The sequence below is a fragment of the Arachis ipaensis genome, chromosome B6 (assembly GCF_059453495.1).
Source record: "Arachis ipaensis isolate K30076 ecotype BB chromosome B6, ASM5945349v1, whole genome shotgun sequence".
NCBI lineage: Eukaryota > Viridiplantae > Streptophyta > Magnoliopsida > Fabales > Fabaceae > Arachis > Arachis ipaensis.
Window position 1 is genome coordinate 66,845,332 of NC_142441.1, and position 22,548 is coordinate 66,867,879.

The following is a 22,548-nucleotide window of genomic DNA, read 5'->3' on the forward strand; positions in this document are numbered from 1 at the left end:
CTTGCATTTGAGTCATATCCATATTACCATGTGGGAAAAAGTGTGGCTGTTCCTCCTCCTCTTGTGGCTCTTCTTCTATGTGTGGCTCATCTTCTTCCATTGGCTCTTCTCTTTCCCTTCCTCCATGTGGTCTTCGGCCTTGATGTGCTTCAAGGGGCATCATCATTCGTTCAATGGTTATGGGCATGCCTTGGCTTAACCACATTGGATTCTCCTCTTCCAATGGAACTTTAGCCTTTGCACACAACCTCCAAATGGTACTTGGATAGTACAACCAAGATCCAGCCGAATTCTTTTCAGCTAACTTTTGAATGTCTCTTGCAAGGATATCATGAACTCTTATCTCTCCACCCACCATGATACAATGCAGCATCACGTCTCTCTCTCTCTGTTAACTTCTGAGGTGTTCACAGTGCCCAGAATTGATCTTTTCATCAACTCATACCATCCTTTTGCTTCCGGAGTGAGGTTACATCTCTTCAGGAACTTGTATCTGTTTTTGTTATCTCCTTCCCATTCTGAGTTCTCAAAACAAATGTCTCTTGCAATCTCCTCATAATCTTGATCCTCAGTCAATCTTTGTTGGTATCCCGGTTCATCAAAGCGGACTGACTTTAGTTTCAAGACTTTCTTGATTGCGTCCGGGCTAAAGTCTACTTCCACCCCCCGCACATAGCTCTTGTACGTTGGGGGCTGACGCATGTCAAGCCTTGGGACATTTGCATAGAACTCTCTTATGATATTGGTATTAATTCGGGTGGCTGGTGATGTAAGTTCCTCCCATCTCCTCTTCCGGATTTTGTTCTTCATTTCTTGACATCCATCATCTGGCAACATGAATGGAATTTCAGGATAGATTCTTTTCTCGTTCATCCATTGAATTTGCATTTGATGAAACCAAGACTTAAACCTCCGTTGGTCATATTCATGTGTTTCTTCCTCCACTATTGGATCTTTTCCTTTTCGTCGTTTGGTTCTTGAGGAGGATGCCATGATCACTTGGTTGGTTGAGAGGGGATGTGAAGAATGTTGGAGAGTTTGATGTATGTTTGGAGGAGAAAGAAGTTAGGACCGGACTTGCTATGACAAGAAATTATGAAGAGAAGTTTAAGTGGTTGGAGTTTAAAGTAGGAGAAAGGTTGCACAAAGCTTGTTATGTTGAGGAGTGATTCGGTCATGTGCATGGCTTGAAGATGGTATGCTTTTAAATGAGCAATGAAGGGCTAGGATACAATTAGACACTATGGGGATCAAGGGTGTGCATGTATGGATGAATGAAGACAAAATTTGCTCCTTCCCTTGCCTTTGCCGTGATCATTCTCAAGGAGTGGCAGATTTCTTTCTTGAAGCATGTGATGGGATTTTGTCCTTATGCTATGCTTTCCTTTGTCTTGTCTTTTTCTTTGAAGATTCTTTGACCTCCTAGTCACCACAACAAGACAACATACATTAGTCTTATCCAACCGTAGCAAGGGTGTGCTTTTTATTAAAACTTTGTGAACCATCAATTCTTATCTCATTTGAACCGTGACACTCTCTTTGGAGGACACCAAACTTAATGTTTGGTAATGTATAAAGAAATGAGTCTCTTCCTCCAACTAGTGAGGTTCAAATGTTACATGTTCATAAGAATTGTTTCCATTACACTTTCTTTTTCTTTTTTTTTTTTTCATGAAGGATTAATTGTATCTTTGAATCGGTGCATCAAGGTTTGATGAACACCAAACTTGTTTCTTGTCAAAGGGTACATCACAATTAATGCCTTCATCACTGAATAAGAATTTTTCTATTTATAAGGTTTTGGAAAATAACAAATGTATGATTATTGATGCATGAGTTCCAAATTTTCATGAAGCTATGTGGACACCAAACTTAGTGTTCGGCCATATGCTCTATCAAAATATTTTAAGCATGTGAAACGAAATTCTTTGTAACATTGGTTTAGTGTGCTTGGAGGCATACTAAACTTAGTATATGTTTCATAACAGTGCATGCAGTCAATGGACATATTCATGAAAAGAGAAACGAATTCATGCTCAAATAATCATAACTTATTGAATTTAAAATGACATGAATCTTAAGGCATGGGTTGCCTCCCATGGAGCGCTCTTTTATTGTCACTAGCTTGACATTGAGGCTTTCTTTTATGGTGGTTGGTGCTTGTAGGGCCTCAATTTGTCTCCCCTGACCGTGATCCTCTTCTTTGTTCTCTGGTGTTCAATTTCAGCATGTTCTAATGATATTATGTTGCTGACAGTGTAGTAATCCTCGGTTTGTTGATTTGCCCCCAGCTGTTGATATATCAGTTGCACTTTGTCACCTTTGGAAAGCCCCTCTGTTGGAATCTTTCTATTCTTCCAGCCCCTTTTTGCTTTGTTTCTGCGTTTCATCTTCCCTTTTGTTGAGCTTTCTTTTCTGGCCATAGGCTTTCCTTGGGGACTTCTCTTTTCAGTGGCTAATACTCTAACATCCTCTTGGACTTTTTCATCAGTCTGCACAATCCTTAGCATTGGGATGTTGCTGTGACTTTCCTGGTCGTTTGTCATATAGTCTTTCTTTTCCTTGCTAAATTGTGCCTCTGGCAACACCTTCAGAGTGATGCTCTGGTCATGCATTCTGAGAGTTAATTCCCCTTCCTCTACGTCTATGATAGCTCTAGCAGTGGCTAAGAATGGCCTTCCCAGTATAACAGAGTCACCATCATCATCGTTTGATTCTAGAACCACAAAATCAGCAGGGTAAATAAAACTGTCCACCTTGACCAAAAGATTTTCAATTACACCCCTGGGGTATACCATTGACTTGTCTACCAGCTCCAAAGACATTTGTACTGGTTTGACCTCCTCTATATTCAGCTTTTTCACCAAGGAGGATGGTATTAAGTTAATACTTGCTCCGAGATCGCACATTGCTTTAGTGATGGTCAATTCCCCAATGGTGCAAGGCAACAGGAAGCTCCCTGGGTCCTCAAGCTTGGGAGGAAGCCCCTTTTAAATCAAGGCCCTGCATTCCTCAGTAATCATTATGGTTTCTTTCTCATCCCAGCTTCTTTTCTTGTTGATGAGATCCTTCAGAAACTTGGAGTATAGAGGCATTTGCTCAAGTGCTTCAGCAAAGGGGATATTAATTTCTAGCTTCTTAAAGATCTCAAGGAATTTGTGAAAATGCTGGTCTTTAACCTCTTTGTTGAACCTCTAGGGATATGGCAGTGGAGGTGTGATGCTTTTTCCTATTTGCTGCTGCCCCTGAGCTACTTCTTTTGAGCTATGTGGCTGGTTGTCCTTCTCTTTGAGTTTTTCAGTGTCTTTGTTTGGCATCACAACTTGCTCCTTAGCCTCATCTGCTTTTGTTTGCTTCTCATCCTCCGTTGGTTCTTTGATGTTCTCTGCTTGCTTCCTTGTAGTGTCATTGTTGCTTATCAATGCTCTCCCACTCCTTAATTGTATTGCCTTGCATTCTTCCTTGGGATTTGGAATTGTGTCATTGGGCAGTGAGTTTGAGGGTCTCTCAATAGATACTTGCTTGGAGAGTTGCCCCATCTGTCTCTCTAGGCTCTTCAGGGAGGCTTCCTGATTCTTGGCTACCATTTCCTGGTGTTTCAGCATTTTGTCTATCATGGCCTCCAAGTGAGTGATTCTTTGGGCTTCAGGTGATATTTGAGGTGGGTTATGAGATGTGGGTGGTGGATGGTAGGCATTTTGGTTGGTTGGTTGGTTATTAGATTGGTATTGGTTGATGTTGGGGTAGTTGTTTTGAGGTTTTCTGTAGGGGTTTTGGTTAGTCTGCTGCTGGTTGTGATTTTGGTTGCTTCTTGGGTTGTGTTGGTTTGAGTTCCTCTGCCATGGTTGTTGGTTTTGGGTATGGTTATCTCCCCATCTGAGGTTTGGGTGGTTTTTCCAGGATGGATTGTATGTATCACCATACACTTCATTTGGTCCTTGGTTGTGCATATACTGTACTTGCTCTTTTTGTTGTTCTTCTTGAGTTTCTTCACTCTGTCCCCATGTGGTTGATGGTTGGCTAGTGTTAACTGCTGCAACTTGGAGACTATCAATTCTCTTGGCCATTTGCTCAAATTGTTGCTGAATTTGCTGCTGCATCATCTTGTTTTGAGCTAGGATTGAATCCACTCCTTCTAGCTCCATTACTCCTCTCCTTTGTGATGGTTGGCGGCCTCTTTGATGAGCAAAGAAATATTGGTTGTTGGACACCATATCAATGAGTTCTTGAGCCTCTTCTGCAGTTTTCATGAGTTGCAAGGACCCTCCAGCTGAATGATCCAAAGCTTCCTGAGATTTCAGTGTCAAGCCTTCATAGAAGTTTTGAAGCTTCTCCCACTCATTAAACATGGCAGGGGGACATTTCCTGATCAGAGCCTTGTACCTCTCCCATGCCTCATAGATAGGTTCGGCCTCCATTTGTGTAAATGTTTGTACCTCAGCCTTTAACCTTATAATCCTCTGAGGTGGATAGAATTTGGCAAGGAATTTAGTTACCAAATCATCCCAGTTGTTAATGCTGTCCCTTGGAAACGATTCCAACCATTGAGTGGCCTTGTCCCTGAGAGAAAATGGGAATAGCATCAGTTTGTAACTGTCAGGGGGCACTCCATTAGTTTTGACAGTGTTGCATATCCTCAAGAAAGTGGATAAATGTTGATGTGGGTCCTCAAGTGGTCCTCCACCAAAAGAGTAATTGTTCTGAACCAAAGTGATGAGTTGTGGCTTGAGTTCAAAATTGTTGGCATTGACATTTGGAGCCAAGATGCTGCTCCCACAATGTCTAGGATTTGCAAAGGTATAGGAAGCCAAAACTCTCCTCTGGGATGGGTTGCCATTGTTGTTGTCTTCTCCACCTGGTGGATTGGTTAAATGTTCCTCCATCTCTTGGAATTCTTCGTCTGATTCCTCTTCTCCAATAATATTTTTCCCTCTTTCAGCTCTTCTTAACCTCCTGAGAGCTCTTTCGTCTTGTTCATGAAAACTGGGTATGGTTCTTCTTGTACCTGACATACAAGCAGAGCATGAGGAATGCACAAAACCAGTGACACTTCAATTTACTGCCAGATTGAAGTGTTAGTTAGTTTAAGCAAAAAATCAAACAGTTAGTGGGTTAATCAAAATTAAAGAAAAAGTGCTTGATCTAGATCACCACCTCACTTAATCATTGTCAATCTAATCAATCCCCGGCAACGGCGCCAAAAACTTGATGAGATATTTTGGAGGAAAATAAATCTCTCCCAAAACACACAAATCTAACCGGCAAGTGTACCGGGTCGCATCAAGTAATAAAAACTCACGGGAGTGAGATCGATCCCACAGGGATTGAAGGATTGAGCAATTTTAGTTTAGTGGTTGATTTAGTCAAGCGAATCGAGTGTTGGTTGGGTGATTTGTGATTTGCAGAATGTAAATGGCATGAAAGTAAAGAGGGCAGGAAATTAAATTGCTGAATCTTAAGGAACAAGAAATTAAATGGCAGAAACTTAGAGTGCAAGAAATGTAAATTGCGGAATCTTAAAGTGCAAGGAATGTAAATTGCTTGAAATGTAAATGGGATTGGGACGTGGATTTGCAGAAATTAAACAAGGAAAAGTTAAATTGCATTAAACAGAAGAGGGAAAGGGAATTGGGATTGAACCGGATATGAAGCAGAAAAGTAAATGAACATAGAAAGCAGTAAACAGAGAAGTGAAATGGGAAATTCAGATCTCAGGACCCAGAGACTAGAAAACCAAGTCTAGATCTCAATGCCTTCCTAGATCCAACAAGAACAATTTGCAAGGAGAATGTAAATTGCAAAGAAAAGAGATGAGGAGCAATTAACAGAAAATTAAATTCAATTAACAGTAAAGAAACAGAGAGATCCAAGATTGAGATTGAAACAGAATTTCTTCAATTCTCCAATCCAAGATCCAAGACAAGTGTAAATGAAATTGAAAGCAATGAAAACAAAGAAATTAAAGTTCACTCAAGTTCAAAAGCTCTCCGAAAACTATTATGAAAATTCTAAAAGGAAAGCTCCCCGAAGAACTTGAATTCTATCCTATTTATACACTTTCTTCAAATGATCTTCAAGCCTTGAGTTGGGCCTTTGCTCTTGGTGGAATTGGGTTGAAAGAGGCCTTGGTTGATTGCTCTTGAAGTTTGAAGAAGAACCAAAGTGAACCAATTGAACCGGGTTTGAGGTTAGCAAAAGTTGGACCAAAAGTTTGAGCCAAAGTTAGGGGTCTAACTTTGGCTCCAACTTTTCATAGCAGCAAACACATTTTTCTGGTATGCACGTTGGTGCCAACGTTAGGGGTCTAACTTTGACCCTAACGTTGGCCTTGTCTAGTGTGCTTGTGGTGCCAACGTTAGCCTCCAAGTTAGGGGGCTAACGTTGGCGCAAACGTTGGCCCCTCTCCCTTATGTTTTCATGTGCCAACGTTAGCCTCCAAGTTAGGGGGCTAACGTTGGCGCAAACGTTGGCCCTTCTCCCTTATGTTTTCATGTGCCAACGTTAGCCTCCAAGTTAGGGGGCTAACGTTGGCGCAAACATTGGATGGCCAGGGAGGAATTCATGTGCCAACGTTAGCCTCCAAGTTAGGGGGCTAACGTTGGCGCAAACGTGGGATGGCCAGGGAGGAAATTTCAAGTTCCAACGTTAGCCTCCAAGTTAGGGGGCTAACGTTGGGGCTAACTTCTTGCTTCCTGGTTCAATTTCACTTATTCCATTGTCCTCTCTTCACTCCTAGCCATTCCTCTTTGCTTCAACTTTTCTCCAAGCTTTCTTCACCTATCATTAATCAACCAAACTCATCAAAGCTATGCTCAAAATCATGAGATATTCATTCTTTCATAATATGCAACAAATATAGCATAAAACCTCATGAAATGGCATAAATTCATATATGGTTGGTTCAATCAAGGGAAACATGAAAATCTACTCAATTAGCTTGCTTGTAGCTCAAGAAAGTGCATAATTCTAATGAAAACAAAAGAAAGAGACTAGTTAAAATAGGCTAGGATGACTTGTCATCAGCTATCTTGAATAATTTAGCTAAAGCGAGTCTCAATGACCTGATTTTAGGCAAGCTCGCACGGGCCCCGAAGGGATTCGCAGCTCGACTTACCCTACGTCACGAGACATGCATATGATAATTATGTGCGCATATTTTAATAGGTGCGATCATACCAGCACTAATGCACCGGATCCCATCAGAACTCCGCAGTTAAGCATCCTTGGGCCAGAGTAGTACTAGGATGGGTGACCTCCTGGGAAGTCCTCGTGTTGCACCTTTTTTTTTTTTTTTACGTCGTGCTTACCCTCGTTCTTTAAACGGCGCTATCTTGCATAGTTTAGCTAAAGCGAGTCTCAATGACCTGATCTTAGGCAAGCTCGCATGGGCCCTGCAGGGATTCGCAGCTCGACTTACCATACGTCACGAGACATGCATATGATAATTATGTGCGCATATTTTAATAGGTGCGATCATACCAGCACTAATGCACCGGATCCCATCAGAACTCCGCAGTTAAGCGTCCTTGAGCGAGAGTAGTACTAGGATGGGTGACCTCCTGGGAAGTCCTCGTGTTGCACCTCTTTTTTTTTTTTTTTTTTTTTTTTTTTTTTTTTTTTTTTTTTTTTTTTTTTTTTTTTTTTTTTTTTACGTCTTGCTTACCCTCGTTCTTTAAACGGCGCTATCTTGAATAGTTTAGCTAAAGCGAGTCTCAATGACCTCATTTTAGGCAAGTTCGCACGGGCCCCGCAGGGATTCGCAGCTCGACTTACCCTACGTCGCGAGACATGCATATGATAATTATGTGCGCATATTTTACTAGGTGCGATCATACCAGCACTAATGCAACGGATCCCATCAGAACTCCGCAGTTAAGCGTCCTTGGGTGAGAGTAGTACTAGGATGGGTGACCTCCTGGGAAGTCCTCGTGTTGCATCTCTTTTTTTTTTTTTTTTTTTTTACGTTGTGCTTACCCTCGTTCTTTAAACGGCGCTATCTTGAATAGTTTAGCTAAAGCGAGTCTCAATGACCTGATTTTAGGCAAGCTCGCACGGGCCCCGCAGGGATTCGCAGCTCGACTTACCCTACGTCGCGAGACATGCATATGATAATTATGTGCGCATATTTTAATAGGTGTGATCATACCAGCACTAATGCAACGGATCCCATCAGAACTCCGCAGTTAAGCGTGCTTGGGCGAGAGTAGTACTAGGATGGGTGACCTCCTCGGAAGTCCTCGTGTTGCACCTCTTTTTTTTTTTTTTTTACGACGTACTTACCCTCGTTCTTTAAACGGCGCTATCTTGAATAGTTTAGCTAAAGCGAGTCTCAATGACCTGATTTTAGGCAAGCTCGCACGGGCCCCGCAGGGATTCGCAGCTCGACTTACCCTACGTCGCGAGACATGCATATGATAATTATGTGCGCATATTTTACTAGGTGCGATCATACCAGCACTAATGCAACGGATCCCATCAGAACACCGCAGTTAAGCGTGCTTGGGCGAGAGTAATACTAGGATGGGTGACCCCCTTCTAAGTCCTCGTGTTGCACCTCTTTTTTTTTTTTACGTCGTGCTTACCCTCGTTCTTTAAACGGCGCTATCTTGCATAGTTTAGCTAAAGCGAGTCTCAATGACCTGATTTTAGGCAAGCTCGCACGGGCCCCGCAGGGATTCGCAGCTCGACTTACCCTACGTCACGAGACATGCATATGATAATTATGTGCGCATATTTTAATAGGTGCGATCATACCAGCACTAATGCACCGGATCCCATCAGAACTCCGCAGTTAAGCATGCTTGGGCGAGAGTAGTACTAGGATGGGTCACCTCCTGGGAAGTCCTCGTGTTGCACCTCTTTTTTTTTTTTTTTTTTTACGTCGTGCTTACCCTCATTCTTTAAACGGCGCTATCTTGCATAGTTTAGCTAAAGCGAGTCTCAATGACTTGATCTTAGGCAAGCTCGCACGGGCCCCGCAGGGATTCGCGGCTCGACTTACCATACGTCACGAGACATGCATATGATAATTATGTGCGCATATTTTAATAGGTGCGATCATACCAGCACTAATGCAACGGATCCCATCAGAACTCCGCAGTTAAGCGTGCTTGGGCGAGAGTAGTACTAGGATGGGTGACCTCCTGGGAAGTCCTCGTGTTATACCTCTTTTTTTTTTTTTTTTTACGTCGTGCTTACCCTCGTTCTTTAAACGGCGCTATCTTGAATAGTTTAGCTAAAGCGAGTCTCAATGACCTGATTTTAGGCAAGCTCGCACGGGCCCCGCAGGGATTCGCAGCTCGACTTACCCTACGTCGCGAGACATGCATATGATAATTATGTGCGCATATTTTAATAGGTGTGATCATACCAGCACTAATGCAACGGATCCCATCAGAACTCCGCAGTTAAGCGTGCTTGGGCGAGAGTAGTACTAGGATGGGTGACCTCCTCGGAAGTCCTCGTGTTGCACCTCTTTTTTTTTTTTTTTTTTTTTTTTTTTTTTTTTTTTTTTTTTTTTTTTACGACGTACTTACCCTCGTTCTTTAAACGGCGCTATCTTGAATAGTTTAGCTAAAGCGAGTCTCAATGACCTGATTTTAGGCAAGCTCGCACGGGCCCCGCAGGGATTCGCAGCTCGACTTACCCTACGTCGCGAGACATGCATATGATAATTATGTGCGCATATTTTACTAGGTGCGATCATACCAGCACTAATGCAACGGATCCCATCAGAACACCGCAGTTAAGCGTGCTTGGGCGAGAGTAATACTAGGATGGGTGACCCCCTTCTAAGTCCTCGTGTTGCACCTCTTTTTTTTTTTTTACGTCGTGCTTACCCTCGTTCTTTAAACGGCGCTATCTTGCATAGTTTAGCTAAAGCGAGTCTCAATGACCTGATTTTAGGCAAGCTCGCACGGGCCCCGCAGGGATTCGCAGCTCGACTTACCCTACGTCACGAGACATGCATATGATAATTATGTGCGCATATTTTAATAGGTGCGATCATACCAGCACTAATGCACCGGATCCCATCAGAACTCCGCAGTTAAGCATGCTTGGGCGAGAGTAGTACTAGGATGGGTCACCTCCTGGGAAGTCCTCGTGTTGCACCTCTTTTTTTTTTTTTTTTTTTACGTCGTGCTTACCCTCATTCTTTAAACGGCGCTATCTTGCATAGTTTAGCTAAAGCGAGTCTCAATGACTTGATCTTAGGCAAGCTCGCACGGGCCCCGCAGGGATTCGCGGCTCGACTTACCATACGTCACGAGACATGCATATGATAATTATGTGCGCATATTTTAATAGGTGCGATCATACCAGCACTAATGCAACGGATCCCATCAGAACTCCGCAGTTAAGCGTGCTTGGGCGAGAGTAGTACTAGGATGGGTGACCTCCTGGGAAGTCCTCGTGTTATACCTCTTTTTTTTTTTTTTTTTTACGTCGTGCTTACCCTCGTTCTTTAAACGGCGCTATCTTGAATAGTTTAGCTAAAGCGAGTCTCAATGACCTGATTTTAGGCAAGCTCGCACGGGCCCCGCATGGATTCGCACTCGACTTACCCTACGTCACGAGACATGCATATGATAATTATGTGCGCATATTTTAATAGGTGCGATCATACCAGCACTAATGCACCGGATCCCATCAGAACTCCGCAGTTAAGCGTGCTTGGGCGAGAGTAGTACTAGGATGGGTGACCTCCTGGGAAGTCCTCGTGTTGCACCTCTTTTTTTTTTTTTTTTACGTCGTGCTTACCCTCATTCTTTAAACGGCGCTATCTTGCATAGTTTAGCTAAAGCGAGTCTCAATGACCTGATCTTAGGCAAGCTCGGACGGGCCCCGCAGGGATTCGCAGCTCGACTTACCATACGTCACGAGACATGCATATGATAATTATGTGCGCATATTTTAATAGGTGCGATCATACCAGCACTAATGCACCGGAACCCATCAGAACTCCGCAGTTAAGCGTGCTTGGGCGAGAGTAGTACTAGGAAGGGTGACCTCCTAGGAAGTCCTCGTGTTGCACCTCTTTTTTTTTTTTTTTTTATTTACGTCGTGCTTACCCTCGTTTTTTAAACGGCGCTATCTTGAATAGTTTAGCTAAAGCGAGTCTCATTGACCTCATTTTAGGCAAGTTCGCACGGGCCCCGCAGGGATTCGCAGCTCGACTTACCCTACGTCGCGAGACAGGCATATGATAATTATGTGCGCATATTTTAATAGGTGCGATCATACCAGCACTAATGCACTGGATCCCATCAGAACTCCGCAGTTAAGCATGCTTGGGCGAGAGTAGTACTAGGATGGGTGACCTCCTGGGAAGTCCTCGTGTTGCACCTATCTTTTTTTTTTTTTTTTACGTCGTGCTTACCCTCGTTCTTTAAACGGCGCTATCTTGAATAGTTTAGCTAAAGCGAGTCTCAATGACCTGATTTTAGGCAAGCTCGCACGGGCCCCGCAGCGATTCGCAGCTCGACTTACCCTACGTCACGAGACATGCATATGATAATTATGTGCGCATATTTTAATAGGTGCGATCATACCAGCACTAATGCACCGGATCCCATCAGAACTCCGCAGTTAAGCGTGCTTGGGTGAGAGTAGCACGAGGATGGGTGACCTCCTGGGAAGTCCTCGTGTTGCACCTCTTTTTTTTTTTTTACGTCGTGCTTACCCTCATTCTTTAAACGGCGCTATCTTGCAAAGTTTAGTTAAAGCGAGTCTCAATGAACTAATTTTAGGCAAGCTCCCACGGTCCCCGCAGGGATTCGCAGCTCGACTTACCATACGTCACGAGACATGCATAAGACAATTATGTGCGCATATTTTCATAGGTGCGATCATACCAGCACTAATGCACCGGATCCCATCAGAACTCCGCAGTTAAGCGTGCTTGGGCAAGAGTATTTCTAGGATGGGTGACCTCCTGTGAAGTCCTCGTGTGGCACCTCCTTTTTTTTTTTTTTTTTTTACGTCGTGCTTACCCTCGTTATTTAAACGGCGCTATCTTGAATAGTTTAGCTAAAGCGAGTCTCAATGACCTGATTTTAGGCAAGCTCGCACGGGCCCCGCAGGGATTCGCAGCTCGACTTACCCTACGTCGCGAGACATGCATATGATAATTATGTGCGCATATTTTACTAGGTGCGATCATACCAGCACTAATGCAACGGATCCCATCAGAACTCCGCAGTTAAGCGTGCTTGGGCGAGAGTAATACTAGGATGGGTGACCCCCTTCTAAGTCCTCGTGTTGCACCTCTTTTTTTTTTTTTTACGTCGTGCTTACCCTCGTTCTTTAAACGGCGCTATCTTGCATAGTTTAGCTAAAGCGAGTCTCAATGACCTGATTTTAGGCAAGCTCGCACGGGCCCCGCAGGGATTCGCAGCTCGACTTACCCTACGTCACGAGACATGCATATGATAATTATGTGCGCATATTTTAATAGGTGCGATCATACCAGCACTAATGCACCGGATCCCATCAGAACTCCGCAGTTAAGCATGCTTGGGCGAGAGTAGTACTAGGATGGGTCACCTCCTGGGAAGTCCTCGTGTTGCACCTCTTTTTTTTTTTTTTTTTTTTTTTACGTCGTGCTTACCCTCATTCTTTAAACGGCGCTATCTTGCATAGTTTAGCTAAAGCGAGTCTCAATGACTTGATCTTAGGCAAGCTCGCACGGGCCCCGCAGGGATTCGCGGCTCGACTTACCATACGTCACGAGACATGCATATGATAATTATGTGCGCATATTTTAATAGGTGCGATCATACCAGCACTAATGCAACGGATCCCATCAAAACTCCGCAGTTAAGCGTGCTTGGGCGAGAGTAGTACTAGGATGGGTGACCTCCTGGGAAGTCCTCGTGTTATACCTCTTTTTTTTTTTTTTTTTTTACGTCGTGCTTACCCTCGTTCTTTAAACGGCGCTATCTTGAATAGTTTAGCTAAAGCGAGTCTCAATGACCTGATTTTAGGCAAGCTCGCACGGGCCCCGCATGGATTCGCAGCTCGACTTACCCTACGTCACGAGACATGCATATGATAATTATGTGCGCATATTTTAATAGGTGCGATCATACCAGCACTAATGCACCGGATCCCATCAGAACTCCGCAGTTAAGCGTGCTTGGGCGAGAGTAGTACTAGGATGGGTGACCTCCTGGCAAGTCCTCGTGTTGCACCTCTTTTTTTTTTTTTTTTACGTCGTGCTTACCCTCATTCTTTAAACGGCGCTATCTTGCATAGTTTAGCTAAAGCGAGTCTCAATGACCTGATCTTAGGCAAGCTCGGACGGGCCCCGCAGGGATTCGCAGCTCGACTTACCATACGTCACGAGACATGCATATGATAATTATGTGCGCATATTTTAATAGGTGCGATCATACCAGCACTAATGCACCGGAACCCATCAGAACTCCGCAGTTAAGCGTGCTTGGGCGAGAGTAGTACTAGGATGGGTGACCTCCTAGGAAGTCCTCGTGTTGCACCTCTTTTTTTTTTTTTTTTTATTTACGTCGTGCTTACCCTCGTTTTTTAAACGGCGCTATCTTGAATAGTTTAGCTAAAGCGAGTCTCATTGACCTCATTTTAGGCAAGTTCGCACGGGCCCCGCAGGGATTCGCAGCTCGACTTACGCTACGTTGCGAGACATGCATATGATAATTATGTGCGCATATTTTAATAGGTGCGATCATACCAGCACTAATGCACTGGATCCCATCAGAACTCCGCAGTTAAGCATGCTTGGGCGAGAGTAGTACTAGGATGGGTGACCTCCTGGGAAGTCCTCGTGTTGCACCTATCTTTTTTTTTTTTTTTTACGTCGTGCTTACCCTCGTTCTTTAAACGGCGCTATCTTGAATAGTTTAGCTAAAGCGAGTCTCAATGACCTGATTTTAGGCAAGCTCGCACAGGCCCCGCAGCGATTCGCAGCTCGACTTACCCTACGTCACGAGACATGCATATGATAATTATGTGCGCATATTTTAATAGGTGCGATCATACCAGCACTAATGCACCGGATCCCATCAGAACTCCGCAGTTAAGCGTGCTTGGGCGAGAGTAGCACGAGGATGGGTGACCTCCTGGGAAGTCCTCGTGTTGCACCTCTTTTTTTTTTTTTTTTTACGTCGTGCTTACCCTCATTCTTTAAACGGCGCTATCTTGCAAAGTTTAGTTAAAGCGAGTCTCAATGAACTAATTTTAGGCAAGCTCCCACGGTCCCCGCAGGGATTCGCAGCTCGACTTACCATACGTCACGAGACATGCATATGATAATTATGTGCGCATATTTTCATAGGTGCGATCATACCAGCACTAATGCACCGGATCCCATCAGAACTCCGCAGTTAAGCGTGCTTGGGCGAGAGTATTTCTAGGATGGGTGACCTCCTGTGAAGTACTCGTGTGGCACCTCCTTTTTTTTTTTTTTTTTTACGTCGTGCTTACCCTCGTTATTTAAACGGCGCTATCTTGAATAGTTTAGCTAAAGCGAGTCTCAATGACCTGATTTTAGGCAAGCTCGCACGGGCCCCGCAGGGATTCGCAGCTCGACTTACCATACGTCGCGAGACATGAATATGATAATTATGTGCGCATATTTTAATAGGTGCGATCATACCAGCACTAATGCAACGGATCCCATCAGAACTCCGCAGTTAAGCGTGCTTGGGCGAGAGTAGTACTAGGATAGGTGACCTCCTGGGAAGTCCTCGTGTTATACCTCTTTTTTTTTTTTTTTTTTTACGTCGTGCTTACCCTCGTTCTTTAAACGGCGCTATCTTGAATAGTTTAGCTAAAGCGAGTCTCAATGACCTGATTTTACGCAAGCTCGCACGGGCCCCGCAGCGATTCGCAGCTCGACTTACCCTACGTCACGAGACATGCATATGATAATTATGTGCGCATATTTTAATAGGTGCGATCATACCAGCACTAATGCACCGGATCCCATCAGAACTCCGCAGTTAAGCGTGCTTGGGCGAGAGTAGCACGAGGATGGGTGACCTCCTGGGAAGTCCTCGTGTTGCACCTCTTTTTTTTTTTTTTTTACGTCGTGCTTACCCTCATTCTTTAAACGGCGCTATCTTGCAAAGTTTAGTTAAAGCGAGTCTCAATGAACTAATTTTAGGCAAGCTCCCACGGTCCCCGCAGGGATTCGCAGCTCGACTTACCATACGTCACAAGACATGCATATGATAATTATGTGCGCATATTTTCATAGGTGCGATCATACCAGCACTAATGCACCGGATCCCATCAGAACTCCGCAGTTAAGCGTGCTTGGGCGAGAGTATTTCTAGGATGGGTGACCTCCTGTGAAGTCCTCGTGTGGCACCTCCTTTTTTTTTTTTTTTTTTTTTACGTCGTGCTTACCCTCGTTATTTAAACGGCGCTATCTTGAATAGTTTAGCTAAAGCGAGTCTCAATGACCTGATTTTAGGCAAGCTCGCACGGGCCCCGCAGGGATTCGCAGCTCGACTTACCATACGTCGCGAGACATGAATATGATAATTATGTGCGCATATTTTAATAGGTGCGATCATACCAGCACTAATGCAACGGATCCCATCAGAACTCCGCAGTTAAGCGTGCTTGGGCGAGAGTAGTACTAGGATAGGTGACCTCCTGGGAAGTCCTCGTGTTATACCTCTTTTTTTTTTTTTTTTTTTACGTCGTGCTTACCCTCGTTCTTTAAACGGCGCTATCTTGAATAGTTTAGCTAAAGCGAGTCTCAATGACCTGATTTTACGCAAGCTCGCACGGGCCCCGCAGCGATTCGCAGCTCGACTTACCCTACGTCACGAGACATGCATATGATAATTATGTGCGCATATTTTAATAGGTGCGATCATACCAGCACTAATGCACCGGATCCCATCAGAACTCCGCAGTTAAGCGTGCTTGGGCGAGAGTAGCACGAGGATGGGTGACCTCCTGGGAAGTCCTCGTGTTGCACCTCTTTTTTTTTTTTTTTTACGTCGTGCTTACCCTCATTCTTTAAACGGCGCTATCTTGCAAAGTTTAGTTAAAGCGAGTCTCAATGAACTAATTTTAGGCAAGCTCCCACGGTCCCCGCAGGGATTCGCAGCTCGACTTACCATACGTCACAAGACATGCATATGATAATTATGTGCGCATATTTTCATAGGTGCGATCATACCAGCACTAATGCACCGGATCCCATCAGAACTCCGCAGTTAAGCGTGCTTGGGCGAGAGTATTTCTAGGATGGGTGACCTCCTGTGAAGTCCTCGTGTGGCACCTCCTTTTTTTTTTTTTTTTTTTTTACGTCGTGCTTACCCTCGTTATTTAAACGGCGCTATCTTGAATAGTTTAGCTAAAGCGAGTCTCAATAACCTGATTTTAGGCAAGCTCGCACGGGCCCCGCAGGGATTCGCAGCTCGACTTACCATACGTCGCGAGACATGCATATGATAATTATGTGCGCATATTTTAATAGGTGCGATCATACCAGCACTAATGCAACGGATCCCATCAGAACTCCGCAGTTAAGCGTGCTTGGGCGAGAGTAGTACTAGGATGGGTGACCTCCTGGGAAGTCCTCGTGTTATACCTCTTTTTTTTTTTTTTTTTTACGTCGTGCTTACCCTCGTTCTCTAAACGGCGCTATCTTGAATAGTTTAGCTAAAGCGAGTCTCAATGACCTGATTTTAGGCAAGCTCGCACGGGCCCCGCAGGGATTCGCAGCTCGACTTACCCTACGTCACGAGACATGCATATGATAATTATGTGCGCATATTTTAATAGGTGCGATCATACCAGCACTAATGCACCAGATCCCATCAGAACTCCGCAGTTAAGCGTGCTTGGGCGAGAGTAGTACTAGGATGGGTGACCTCCTGGGAAGTCCTCGTGTTGCACCTCTTTTTTTTTTTTTTTTACGTCGTGCTTACCCTCATTCTTTAAACGATGCTATCTTGCATAGTTTAGTTAAAGCGAGTCTCAATGAACTAATTTTAGGCAAGCTCCCACGGGCCCCGCAGGGATTTGCAACTCGACTTACCCTACGTCGTGAGACATGCATATGATAATTATGTGCGCATATTTTCATAGGTGCGATCATACCAGCACTAATGCACCGGATCCCATCAGAACTCCGCAGTTTAGCGTGCTTGGGCGAGAGTATTTCTAGGATGGGTGACCTCCTGTGAAGTCCTCGTGTGGCACCTACTTTTTTTTTTTTACGTCGTGCTTACCCTCGTTCTTTAAACGGCGTTATCTTGAATAGTTTAGCTAAAGCGAGTCACAATGACCTGATTTTAGGAAAGCTCGCACGGGCCCCGCAGGGATTCGCAGCTCGACTTACCATACGTCGCGAGACATGCATATGATAATTATGTGCGCATATTTTAATAGGTGCGATCATACCAGCACTAATGCAACGGATCCCATCAGAACTCCGCAGTTAAGCGTGCTTGTGCGAGAGTAGTACTAGGATGGGTGACCTCCTGGGAACTCCTCGTGTTATACCTCTTTTTTTTTTTTTTTTTTTTTACGTCGTGCTTACCCTCGTTCTTTAAACGGCGCTATCTTGAATAGTTTAGCTGAAGCGAGTCTCAATGACCTGATTTTAGGCAAGCTCGCACGGGCCCCGCAGGGATTCGCAGCTCGACTTACCCTACGTCACGAGACATGCATATGATAATTATGTGCGCATATTTTAATAGTTGCGATCATACCAGCACTAATGCACCGGATCCCATCAGAACTCCGCAGTTAAGCGTGCTTGGGCAAGAGTAGTACTAGGATGGGTGACCTCCTAGGAAGTCCTCGTGTTGCACCTCTTTTTTTTTTTTTTTATTTACGTCGTGCTTACCCTCGTTTTTTAAACGGCGCTATCTTGAATAGTTTAGCTAAAGCGAGTCTCATTGACCTCATTTTAGGCAAGTTCGCACGGGCCCCGCAGGGATTCGCAGCTCGACTTACCCTACGTCGCGAGACATGCATATGATAATTATGTGCGCATATTTTAATAGGTGCGATCATACCAGCACTAATGCACTGGATCCCATCAGAACTCCGCAGTTAAGCATGCTTGGGCGAGAGTAGTACTAGGATGGGTGACCTCCTGGGAAGTCCTCGTGTTGCACCTATCTTTTTTTTTTTTTTTTACGTCGTGCTTACCCTCGTTCTTTAAACGGCGCTATCTTGAATAGTTTAGCTAAAGCGAGTCTCAATAACCTGATTTTAGGCAAGCTCGCACGGGCCCCGCAGGGATTCGCAGCTCGACTTACCATACGTCGCGAGACATGCATATGATAATTATGTGCGCATATTTTAATAGGTGCGATCATACCAGCACTAATGCAACGGATCCCATCAGAACTCCGCAGTTAAGCGTGCTTGGGCGAGAGTAGTACTAGGATGGGTGACCTCCTGGGAAGTCCTCGTGTTATACCTCTTTTTTTTTTTTTTTTTTACGTCGTGCTTACCCTCGTTCTCTAAACGGCGCTATCTTGAATAGTTTAGCTAAAGCGAGTCTCAATGACCTGATTTTAGGCAAGCTCGCACGGGCCCCGCAGGGATTCGCAGCTCGACTTACCCTACGTCACGAGACATGCATATGATAATTATGTGCGCATATTTTAATAGGTGCGATCATACCAGCACTAATGCACCAGATCCCATCAGAACTCCGCAGTTAAGCGTGCTTGGGCGAGAGTAGTACTAGGATGGGTGACCTCCTGGGAAGTCCTCGTGTTGCACCTCTTTTTTTTTTTTTTTTACGTCGTGCTTACCCTCATTCTTTAAACGATGCTATCTTGCATAGTTTAGTTAAAGCGAGTCTCAATGAACTAATTTTAGGCAAGCTCCCACGGGCCCCGCAGGGATTTGCAACTCGACTTACCCTACGTCGTGAGACATGCATATGATAATTATGTGCGCATATTTTCATAGGTGCGATCATACCAGCACTAATGCACCGGATCCCATCAGAACTCCGCAGTTTAGCGTGCTTGGGCGAGAGTATTTCTAGGATGGGTGACCTCCTGTGAAGTCCTCGTGTGGCACCTACTTTTTTTTTTTTACGTCGTGCTTACCCTCGTTCTTTAAACGGCGTTATCTTGAATAGTTTAGCTAAAGCGAGTCACAATGACCTGATTTTAGGAAAGCTCGCACGGGCCCCGCAGGGATTCGCAGCTCGACTTACCATACGTCGCGAGACATGCATATGATAATTATGTGCGCATATTTTAATAGGTGCGATCATACCAGCACTAATGCAACGGATCCCATCAGAACTCCGCAGTTAAGCGTGCTTGTGCGAGAGTAGTACTAGGATGGGTGACCTCCTGGGAACTCCTCGTGTTATACCTCTTTTTTTTTTTTTTTTTTTTTACGTCGTGCTTACCCTCGTTCTTTAAACGGCGCTATCTTGAATAGTTTAGCTGAAGCGAGTCTCAATGACCTGATTTTAGGCAAGCTCGCACGGGCCCCGCAGGGATTCGCAGCTCGACTTACCCTACGTCACGAGACATGCATATGATAATTATGTGCGCATATTTTAATAGTTGCGATCATACCAGCACTAATGCACCGGATCCCATCAGAACTCCGCAGTTAAGCGTGCTTGGGCAAGAGTAGTACTAGGATGGGTGACCTCCTAGGAAGTCCTCGTGTTGCACCTCTTTTTTTTTTTTTTTATTTACGTCGTGCTTACCCTCGTTTTTTAAACGGCGCTATCTTGAATAGTTTAGCTAAAGCGAGTCTCATTGACCTCATTTTAGGCAAGTTCGCACGGGCCCCGCAGGGATTCGCAGCTCGACTTACCCTACGTCGCGAGACATGCATATGATAATTATGTGCGCATATTTTAATAGGTGCGATCATACCAGCACTAATGCACTGGATCCCATCAGAACTCCGCAGTTAAGCATGCTTGGGCGAGAGTAGTACTAGGATGGGTGACCTCCTGGGAAGTCCTCGTGTTGCACCTATCTTTTTTTTTTTTTTTTACGTCGTGCTTACCCTCGTTCTTTAAACGGCGCTATCTTGAATAGTTTAGCTAAAGCGAGTCTCAATGACCTGATTTTAGGCAAGCTCGCACGGGCCCCGCAGCGATTCGCAGCTCAACTTACCCTACGTCACGAGACATGCATATGATAATTATGTGCGCATATTTTAATAGGTGCGATCATACCAGCACTAATGCACCGGATCCCATCAGAACTCCGCAGTTAAGCGTGCTTGGTCGAGAGTAGTACGAGGATGGGTGACCTCCTGGGAAGTCCTCGTGTTGCACCTCTTTTTTTTTTTTTTTTACGTCGTGCTTACCCTCATTCTTTAAACGGCGCTATCTTGCAAAGTTTAGTTAAAGCGAGTCTCAATGAACTAATTTTAGGCAAGCTCCCACGGTCCCCGCAGGGATTCGCAGCTCGACTTACCATACGTCACGAGACATGCATATGATAATTATGTGCGCATATTTTCATAGGTGCGATCATACCAGCACTAATGCACCGGATCCCATCAGAACTCCGCAGTTAAGCGTGCTTGGGCGAGAGTATTTCTAGGATGGGTGACCTCCTGTGAAGTCCTCGTGTGGCACCTCCTTTTTTTTTTTTTTTTTTTTTACGTCGTGCTTACCCTCGTTATTTAAACGGCGCTATCTTGAATAGTTTAGCTAAAGCGAGTCTCAATGACCTGATTTTAGGCAAGCTCGCACGGGCCCCGCAGGGATTCGCAGCTCGACTTACCATACGTCGCGAGACATGCATATGATAATTATGTGCGCATATTTTAATAGGTGCGATCATACCAGCACTAATGCAACGGATCCCATCAGAACTCCGCAGTTAAGCGTGCTTGGGCGAGAGTAGTACTAGGATGGGTGACCTCCTGGGAAGTCCTCGTGTTATACCTCTTTTTTTTTTTTTTTTACGTCGTGCTTACCCTCGTTCTTTAAACGGCGCTATCTTGAATAGTTTAGCTAAAGCGAGTCTCAATGACCTGATTTTAGGCAAGCTCGCACGGGCCCCGCAGGGATTCGCAGCTCGACTTACCCTACGTCACGAGACATGCATATGATAATTATGTGCGCATATTTTAATAGGTGCGATCATACCAGCACTAATGCACCATATCCCATCAGAACTCCGCAGTTAAGCGTGCCTGGGCGAGAGTAGTACTAGGATGGGTGACCTCCTGGGAAGTCCTCGTGTTGCACCTCTTTTTTTTTTTTTTACGTCGTGCTTACCCTCATTCTTTAAACGGCGCTATCTTGCATAGTTTAGTTAAAGCGAGTCTCAATGAACTAATTTTAGGCAAGCTCCCACGGGCCCCGCAGGGATTTGCAACTCGACTTACCCTACGTCGTGAGACATGCATATGATAATTATGTGCGCATATTTTCATAGGTGCGATCATACCAGCACTAATGCACCGGATCCCATCAGAACTCCGCAGTTAAGCGTGCTTGGGCGAGAGTATTTCTAGGATGGGTGACGTCCTGTGAAGTCCTCGTGTGGCACCTCCTTTTTTTTTTTTTACGTCGTGCTTACCCTCGTTCTTTAAACGGCGCTATCTTGAATAGTTTAGCTAAAGCGAGTCTCAATGACCTGATTTTAGGCAAGCTCGCACGGGCCCCGCAGGGATTCGCAGCTCGACTTACCATACGTCGCGAGACATGCATATGATAATTATGTGCGCATATTTTAATAGGTGCGATCATACCAGCACTAATGCAACGGATCCCATCAGAACTCCGCAGTTAAGCGTGCTTGGGCGAGAGTAGTACTAGGATGGGTGACCTCCTGGGAAGTCCTCGTGTTATACCTCTTTTTTTTTTTTTTTTACGTCGTGCTTACCCTCGTTCTTTAAACGGCGCTATCTTGAATAGTTTAGCTAAAGCGGGTCTCAATGACCTGATTTTAGGCAAGCTCGCACGGGCCCCGCAGGGATTCGCAGCTCGACTTACCCTACGTCACGAGACATGCATATGATAATTATGTGCGCATATTTGAATAGGTGCGATCATACCAGCACTAATGCACCGGATCCCATCAGAACTCCGCAGTTAAGCGTGCTTGGGCGAGAGTAGTACTAGGATTGGTGACCTCCTGGGAAGTCCTCGTGTTGCACCTCTTTTTTTTTTTTTTTTTTACGTCGTGCTTACCCTCATTCTTTAAACGGCGCTATGTTGCATAGTTTAGTTAAAGCGAGTCTCAATGAACTAATTTTAGGCAAGCTCCCACGGTCCCCGCAGGGATTTGCAACTCGACTTACCCTACGTCGTGAGACATGCATATGATAATTATGTGCGCATATTTTCATAGGTGCGATCATACCAGCACTAATGCACCGGATCCCATCAGAACTCCGCAGTTAAGCGTGCTTGGGCGAGAGTATTTCTAGGATGGGTGACCTCCTATGAAGTCCTCGTGTGGCACCTCCTTTTTTTTTTTTTTTTTTTTTTTTTTTTTTTTTTTTTTACGTCGTGCTTACCCTCGTTCTTTAAACGGCGCTATCTTGAATAGTTTAGCTAAAGCGAGTCTCAATGACCTGATTTTAGGC

At 44.7% G+C, this 22,548-nt stretch overlaps 31 non-coding genes and 19 pseudogenes across 31 annotated transcripts; all 50 read left to right on the forward strand.

The window, feature by feature from the left end:
- Positions 1-7,162: 7,162 nt before the first annotated feature.
- Positions 7,163-7,281, forward strand: LOC148560373 (5S ribosomal RNA; annotated as a pseudogene).
- A 184-nt stretch (positions 7,282-7,465) lies between these two features.
- LOC148560374 (5S ribosomal RNA) lies at positions 7,466-7,584 on the forward strand. The gene has a single exon (XR_015891196.1). It is a non-coding gene; the product is annotated as a 5S ribosomal RNA (ribosomal RNA).
- A 237-nt stretch (positions 7,585-7,821) lies between these two features.
- On the forward strand, positions 7,822-7,940 carry LOC148560375 (5S ribosomal RNA; annotated as a pseudogene).
- Positions 7,941-8,132: 192 nt separating this feature from the next.
- Positions 8,133-8,251, forward strand: LOC148560376 (5S ribosomal RNA). Its single transcript, XR_015891258.1, has one exon. It is a non-coding gene; the product is annotated as a 5S ribosomal RNA (ribosomal RNA).
- Positions 8,252-8,438: 187 nt separating this feature from the next.
- Positions 8,439-8,557, forward strand: LOC148560377 (5S ribosomal RNA; annotated as a pseudogene).
- Positions 8,558-8,740: 183 nt separating this feature from the next.
- On the forward strand, positions 8,741-8,859 carry LOC148560378 (5S ribosomal RNA). Its single transcript, XR_015890402.1, has one exon. It is a non-coding gene; the product is annotated as a 5S ribosomal RNA (ribosomal RNA).
- Positions 8,860-9,049: 190 nt separating this feature from the next.
- Positions 9,050-9,168, forward strand: LOC148560379 (5S ribosomal RNA). Its single transcript, XR_015891633.1, has one exon. It is a non-coding gene; the product is annotated as a 5S ribosomal RNA (ribosomal RNA).
- A 188-nt stretch (positions 9,169-9,356) lies between these two features.
- LOC148560380 (5S ribosomal RNA) lies at positions 9,357-9,475 on the forward strand. Its single transcript, XR_015891259.1, has one exon. It is a non-coding gene; the product is annotated as a 5S ribosomal RNA (ribosomal RNA).
- Positions 9,476-9,694: 219 nt separating this feature from the next.
- Positions 9,695-9,813, forward strand: LOC148560381 (5S ribosomal RNA; annotated as a pseudogene).
- A 184-nt stretch (positions 9,814-9,997) lies between these two features.
- LOC148560382 (5S ribosomal RNA) lies at positions 9,998-10,116 on the forward strand. Its single transcript, XR_015890403.1, has one exon. It is a non-coding gene; the product is annotated as a 5S ribosomal RNA (ribosomal RNA).
- A 190-nt stretch (positions 10,117-10,306) lies between these two features.
- On the forward strand, positions 10,307-10,425 carry LOC148560383 (5S ribosomal RNA). The gene has a single exon (XR_015891634.1). It is a non-coding gene; the product is annotated as a 5S ribosomal RNA (ribosomal RNA).
- A 188-nt stretch (positions 10,426-10,613) lies between these two features.
- Positions 10,614-10,732, forward strand: LOC148560384 (5S ribosomal RNA). The gene has a single exon (XR_015888514.1). It is a non-coding gene; the product is annotated as a 5S ribosomal RNA (ribosomal RNA).
- A 187-nt stretch (positions 10,733-10,919) lies between these two features.
- Positions 10,920-11,038, forward strand: LOC148560385 (5S ribosomal RNA). The gene has a single exon (XR_015891199.1). It is a non-coding gene; the product is annotated as a 5S ribosomal RNA (ribosomal RNA).
- A 192-nt stretch (positions 11,039-11,230) lies between these two features.
- Positions 11,231-11,349, forward strand: LOC148560386 (5S ribosomal RNA). The gene has a single exon (XR_015890834.1). It is a non-coding gene; the product is annotated as a 5S ribosomal RNA (ribosomal RNA).
- Positions 11,350-11,538: 189 nt separating this feature from the next.
- On the forward strand, positions 11,539-11,657 carry LOC148560387 (5S ribosomal RNA). The gene has a single exon (XR_015891743.1). It is a non-coding gene; the product is annotated as a 5S ribosomal RNA (ribosomal RNA).
- Positions 11,658-11,841: 184 nt separating this feature from the next.
- LOC148560388 (5S ribosomal RNA) lies at positions 11,842-11,960 on the forward strand (annotated as a pseudogene).
- A 191-nt stretch (positions 11,961-12,151) lies between these two features.
- LOC148560389 (5S ribosomal RNA) lies at positions 12,152-12,270 on the forward strand (annotated as a pseudogene).
- A 185-nt stretch (positions 12,271-12,455) lies between these two features.
- LOC148560390 (5S ribosomal RNA) lies at positions 12,456-12,574 on the forward strand. The gene has a single exon (XR_015890404.1). It is a non-coding gene; the product is annotated as a 5S ribosomal RNA (ribosomal RNA).
- A 194-nt stretch (positions 12,575-12,768) lies between these two features.
- On the forward strand, positions 12,769-12,887 carry LOC148560391 (5S ribosomal RNA; annotated as a pseudogene).
- A 190-nt stretch (positions 12,888-13,077) lies between these two features.
- Positions 13,078-13,196, forward strand: LOC148560392 (5S ribosomal RNA). Its single transcript, XR_015890458.1, has one exon. It is a non-coding gene; the product is annotated as a 5S ribosomal RNA (ribosomal RNA).
- Positions 13,197-13,383: 187 nt separating this feature from the next.
- Positions 13,384-13,502, forward strand: LOC148560393 (5S ribosomal RNA). The gene has a single exon (XR_015890589.1). It is a non-coding gene; the product is annotated as a 5S ribosomal RNA (ribosomal RNA).
- Positions 13,503-13,694: 192 nt separating this feature from the next.
- Positions 13,695-13,813, forward strand: LOC148560394 (5S ribosomal RNA). Its single transcript, XR_015890835.1, has one exon. It is a non-coding gene; the product is annotated as a 5S ribosomal RNA (ribosomal RNA).
- A 189-nt stretch (positions 13,814-14,002) lies between these two features.
- LOC148560395 (5S ribosomal RNA) lies at positions 14,003-14,121 on the forward strand. Its single transcript, XR_015891261.1, has one exon. It is a non-coding gene; the product is annotated as a 5S ribosomal RNA (ribosomal RNA).
- Positions 14,122-14,309: 188 nt separating this feature from the next.
- LOC148560396 (5S ribosomal RNA) lies at positions 14,310-14,428 on the forward strand (annotated as a pseudogene).
- Positions 14,429-14,618: 190 nt separating this feature from the next.
- On the forward strand, positions 14,619-14,737 carry LOC148560397 (5S ribosomal RNA; annotated as a pseudogene).
- A 190-nt stretch (positions 14,738-14,927) lies between these two features.
- LOC148560398 (5S ribosomal RNA) lies at positions 14,928-15,046 on the forward strand. Its single transcript, XR_015891262.1, has one exon. It is a non-coding gene; the product is annotated as a 5S ribosomal RNA (ribosomal RNA).
- Positions 15,047-15,233: 187 nt separating this feature from the next.
- On the forward strand, positions 15,234-15,352 carry LOC148560399 (5S ribosomal RNA; annotated as a pseudogene).
- Positions 15,353-15,545: 193 nt separating this feature from the next.
- Positions 15,546-15,664, forward strand: LOC148560400 (5S ribosomal RNA; annotated as a pseudogene).
- A 190-nt stretch (positions 15,665-15,854) lies between these two features.
- On the forward strand, positions 15,855-15,973 carry LOC148560401 (5S ribosomal RNA). Its single transcript, XR_015891263.1, has one exon. It is a non-coding gene; the product is annotated as a 5S ribosomal RNA (ribosomal RNA).
- A 187-nt stretch (positions 15,974-16,160) lies between these two features.
- On the forward strand, positions 16,161-16,279 carry LOC148560402 (5S ribosomal RNA; annotated as a pseudogene).
- A 193-nt stretch (positions 16,280-16,472) lies between these two features.
- On the forward strand, positions 16,473-16,591 carry LOC148560403 (5S ribosomal RNA). The gene has a single exon (XR_015891635.1). It is a non-coding gene; the product is annotated as a 5S ribosomal RNA (ribosomal RNA).
- Positions 16,592-16,780: 189 nt separating this feature from the next.
- On the forward strand, positions 16,781-16,899 carry LOC148560404 (5S ribosomal RNA). Its single transcript, XR_015889804.1, has one exon. It is a non-coding gene; the product is annotated as a 5S ribosomal RNA (ribosomal RNA).
- Positions 16,900-17,086: 187 nt separating this feature from the next.
- LOC148560405 (5S ribosomal RNA) lies at positions 17,087-17,205 on the forward strand (annotated as a pseudogene).
- Positions 17,206-17,389: 184 nt separating this feature from the next.
- On the forward strand, positions 17,390-17,508 carry LOC148560406 (5S ribosomal RNA; annotated as a pseudogene).
- Positions 17,509-17,700: 192 nt separating this feature from the next.
- LOC148560407 (5S ribosomal RNA) lies at positions 17,701-17,819 on the forward strand. The gene has a single exon (XR_015891414.1). It is a non-coding gene; the product is annotated as a 5S ribosomal RNA (ribosomal RNA).
- Positions 17,820-18,009: 190 nt separating this feature from the next.
- LOC148560408 (5S ribosomal RNA) lies at positions 18,010-18,128 on the forward strand. Its single transcript, XR_015890836.1, has one exon. It is a non-coding gene; the product is annotated as a 5S ribosomal RNA (ribosomal RNA).
- Positions 18,129-18,317: 189 nt separating this feature from the next.
- On the forward strand, positions 18,318-18,436 carry LOC148560409 (5S ribosomal RNA). The gene has a single exon (XR_015891636.1). It is a non-coding gene; the product is annotated as a 5S ribosomal RNA (ribosomal RNA).
- A 189-nt stretch (positions 18,437-18,625) lies between these two features.
- On the forward strand, positions 18,626-18,744 carry LOC148560410 (5S ribosomal RNA). The gene has a single exon (XR_015889805.1). It is a non-coding gene; the product is annotated as a 5S ribosomal RNA (ribosomal RNA).
- A 187-nt stretch (positions 18,745-18,931) lies between these two features.
- On the forward strand, positions 18,932-19,050 carry LOC148560411 (5S ribosomal RNA; annotated as a pseudogene).
- Positions 19,051-19,234: 184 nt separating this feature from the next.
- LOC148560412 (5S ribosomal RNA) lies at positions 19,235-19,353 on the forward strand (annotated as a pseudogene).
- Positions 19,354-19,545: 192 nt separating this feature from the next.
- LOC148560413 (5S ribosomal RNA) lies at positions 19,546-19,664 on the forward strand. Its single transcript, XR_015891415.1, has one exon. It is a non-coding gene; the product is annotated as a 5S ribosomal RNA (ribosomal RNA).
- Positions 19,665-19,854: 190 nt separating this feature from the next.
- On the forward strand, positions 19,855-19,973 carry LOC148560414 (5S ribosomal RNA). Its single transcript, XR_015890837.1, has one exon. It is a non-coding gene; the product is annotated as a 5S ribosomal RNA (ribosomal RNA).
- A 189-nt stretch (positions 19,974-20,162) lies between these two features.
- On the forward strand, positions 20,163-20,281 carry LOC148560415 (5S ribosomal RNA). The gene has a single exon (XR_015890914.1). It is a non-coding gene; the product is annotated as a 5S ribosomal RNA (ribosomal RNA).
- A 187-nt stretch (positions 20,282-20,468) lies between these two features.
- Positions 20,469-20,587, forward strand: LOC148560416 (5S ribosomal RNA; annotated as a pseudogene).
- Positions 20,588-20,780: 193 nt separating this feature from the next.
- Positions 20,781-20,899, forward strand: LOC148560417 (5S ribosomal RNA). Its single transcript, XR_015891637.1, has one exon. It is a non-coding gene; the product is annotated as a 5S ribosomal RNA (ribosomal RNA).
- Positions 20,900-21,086: 187 nt separating this feature from the next.
- Positions 21,087-21,205, forward strand: LOC148560418 (5S ribosomal RNA). Its single transcript, XR_015891482.1, has one exon. It is a non-coding gene; the product is annotated as a 5S ribosomal RNA (ribosomal RNA).
- Positions 21,206-21,390: 185 nt separating this feature from the next.
- On the forward strand, positions 21,391-21,509 carry LOC148560419 (5S ribosomal RNA; annotated as a pseudogene).
- A 185-nt stretch (positions 21,510-21,694) lies between these two features.
- On the forward strand, positions 21,695-21,813 carry LOC148560420 (5S ribosomal RNA). The gene has a single exon (XR_015891638.1). It is a non-coding gene; the product is annotated as a 5S ribosomal RNA (ribosomal RNA).
- A 187-nt stretch (positions 21,814-22,000) lies between these two features.
- LOC148560421 (5S ribosomal RNA) lies at positions 22,001-22,119 on the forward strand. The gene has a single exon (XR_015890510.1). It is a non-coding gene; the product is annotated as a 5S ribosomal RNA (ribosomal RNA).
- Positions 22,120-22,308: 189 nt separating this feature from the next.
- Positions 22,309-22,427, forward strand: LOC148560422 (5S ribosomal RNA; annotated as a pseudogene).
- The last annotated feature ends 121 nt before the right edge of the window (positions 22,428-22,548 follow it).